The following is a 3132-nucleotide window of genomic DNA, read 5'->3' on the forward strand; positions in this document are numbered from 1 at the left end:
CGCACAGATTTTACTAATTTGTAAAAAAGAAACATTTTACCTCACTTTTCTTTCCAAACTTGTAATTTCTGTTAATTCAGCTTCAACAACTTAAAACACATTAAAAGTAAAAATAAATATAATTCCATCTTATTTCCAAAAAGAAAGTGTCTATTTGTATGTAATTTTCAAAAAACGTGCGGCCAGTGATAACCTTTTTTCTCAGTCGCACTGACTCAGAGGACAGGGGTTAAGGTTAGGATTATGGTTATGGTTAGGGTTAAACAAGCAAATGTTTCCTGAGTGCTGCTGTCTCTGCAGCTCACGGCTCCACCAGGGGATGGGTCAAATGTCGAGAACACATTTCACACATTTAGGAGTGTGACAGTTAATGGGACTTTAACTTTAGGTTTAATTTTAAATACGTGCGGCCAACAAAAGAAATCCAGCCTTGCACAAACTTAAAATGCAGCAACGGGATCTTGGCTGCACATATTACATGTGGACAAAACATGAATTTCATGATATTCTGTGCTGGTCACATGTAAATATGTGTAAATAACATCCGTCTTATTATAAATGTCTTAACAAAAAAAACTTGTATTGAGTCAAGTGTAAAAATGCATAAAAAAACATGGGGTGTAAGCTGTCCAGAACACCTGTGAGCATATTATATGTGCTTGAACAGCATGTCTGTGATGAACTGTAATACCACCGCCGGCCAATAGTGGGCGCTGTTGTCACGTAACGTGATGGAGTTGGAGATTAAACCGGTGACTGCTTGTGGATCTGAAGAAGCAGCGGGGCTGCTAGCGCTCGGAAATACGCTAAAACATCGGTTTATAACTTTACAAACGTCATGCTAAAACAAAACCGCATTACTGACATTAGGGGGAGAATTTGGATTCAGCCCAATACGCTGGAAATAATCGTGTTTGTATGTTTACCTTTGCGTGGATTTCAGGCTGGCTTGTCTGCAAACGTCGCCTCTGGTTTTCTTGTGTTTTTGCCTGTGATGTCGCTCCACACAACGTCTTGTTGAGGGTGGCGTTAAATATAACATTTGTCCATATATGTACTTTTCTGTTTCTACCTGGATTAGACATTTTTCACCTCTATCACAGACACAATTCATTGAATTAGCATCTTCCCAGGCGGGCTGCAGGGCTCTGTGTTCTGATTGGATCGCTCTGCATTGGCTCCCGCCCTCCTCCACCAGCAGTCATTATGATTGGATATCGTCTTCGATCAGCATTTTAGTTTCGTTTTTATTCGTTGACGGAAAAGTCTTTCAATTTTGTTAAAGTTTTCGTGTCTGGGCGGGAGTTTTCATTTCGTTTTCGTTGGATAAATAATGTCGTTGACGAAGACGATGACGAAAATTTTTCGTCAACGAAATTAACACTGTTTGAAAGTCTGCCAGTCACTCCTTTGGTCCAGAGCCAGGGCGCCAAGGGTGCGCCAGATGGAATGGTTGAAGTCTGAGGCGATGTTGGGGTTTCTGAGGACGGAGGAATCATTGCGAGGCCAGGTCTTGGTGTTCTGGTTGGCTCGAAGCTTTAGCCTGAGCTGAGCCACCAGAAGACGGTGGTCTGTGTTGCAACCTCAGCTCCACGGTATAATCGGCAGTTGGTGACAAAGGACTTCCAGCGTTGAGAAATCAGGATGTGGTCCAGCGCTTTCCTTGTTCTGCTGTCTGGGCTGTACCATGTCCACTGGTGGATTAATTTCCGTGGAAACCAGGTATCGGTAACACAGAGGCTGTTGTGATGGCAGAACAGGAGAAGGCGGTTTCCGTTATCATTTGTGTCTCTGTCAGCAAAGATGGTGCCCACAGGTGTGCCGGGTGGCCGTTTGCTGCTGGAAAGGGTGGCATTGGCATCTGTTAGTACGATGGTGATATCATGTGGTGGAGATTGGCCGGCAGCCTGGTACAGTTGGTCATAGAATTCGTCCTTCTCGTCCTCATCAGCGACTTCTGTAGGGGCGTAGGCAACAATGACCGTCATCTTGCCGTGCTGGTGGAGGAAGCGAGCAGAGAGCAATCTGTCACTCACAGGAGTCCAGCTGATGAGGGATTTACGGAGGGCATTTGGGATGGCAAGGGCCACGCCATAGAGGCCTGTCCGCTTCTCCGGGCCGCTGTAGATATAACAGTGGTGTCCAGCTATTATTTCACCACTTCCTTGCCATCTAACTTCACAGAGCCTGGCCAGTGTGATATTATAATAGCAGAGCTCTCTGGATAGCAGGGTGGCGGCTCCTGGTCGAAGAAGGGTTTGGACGTTCCAGGTGGCGATACGGGTCCCGAGACCAAGGTTGATCCGTACCCGTTGGTCGGGGGCAGGCTGGGGTCTGTTACCAAGATGGGCAGTCCGGTTTCTCTTCCTGATCAGTTTCGTAACAAAGTAGGTTCTCCTGGGTGGGTTGTTAGCCCTCCGCAGGATAGTCGGCTGGTGGGGCTGCCACCTTACAGCGCACCGACTTGCTGGAGTCTTGTTTGTCTGGAACCTGCCTGGAGACCGTCCCGCCAAGGGTGACCTACCAGGAGCGAGCTCCAGGCGATATCGCTCTCCAGGGTCACTGGAACACACAAGCCCTCTCGCCACATCAAGGCCAAGACCCAGAGAGGGATATCATCACTACCAGGTATAAATATACTTTGAATCCAGGAAGTTGTGATGTCACTCCCAAGCAGCACTGCAGACACAGATATGAATTCCAGCAGGTAAATTCTGGGACAGACACTTTGTTTTCTGTTGCTCCTCTCCTGTATGTTGCTCCTCCCCAGTGTGTTGCTCCTCCCCCTGTGTGTTGCTCCTCCCCCATGTGTTGTTCCTCCCCCTGTGAGTTGCTCCTCCAATTGTGTGTTGCTCCTCCCCCGTATATTGCTCCTCCCCCTGTAAGTTGCTCTTCCCCCTTTAAGTTGCTCCTCCCCATCTCTGTGTTGTTCCTCCCCCATGTGTTGTTCCTCCAACTGTGAGTTGCTCCTCCAACTGTGTGTTGCTCCTCCCCCGTATATTGCTCCTCCCCCTGTGAGTTGCTCTTCCCCCTTTAAGTTGCTCCTCCCCATCTCTGTGTTGCACCTCCCCTCGCATGTTGCTCCTCCCTGTGTGTTGTTCCTCCCCTTGCAAGTTGCTCCTCCCTGTGTGT

General features: G+C 47.9%; 1 protein-coding gene across 1 annotated transcript in view; it reads right to left on the reverse strand.

Annotated features, from left to right (window-relative positions):
• The window catches only part of fndc5b (fibronectin type III domain containing 5b), a 36205-nt gene that overhangs the window by 4769 nt on the left and 28304 nt on the right, over positions 1–3132 (reverse strand). The gene's annotated exons all lie outside the window — the stretch shown is intronic.

This window comes from Oryzias melastigma, linkage group LG11, assembly GCF_002922805.2.
Source record: "Oryzias melastigma strain HK-1 linkage group LG11, ASM292280v2, whole genome shotgun sequence".
Classification (NCBI taxonomy): domain Eukaryota; kingdom Metazoa; phylum Chordata; class Actinopteri; order Beloniformes; family Adrianichthyidae; genus Oryzias; species Oryzias melastigma.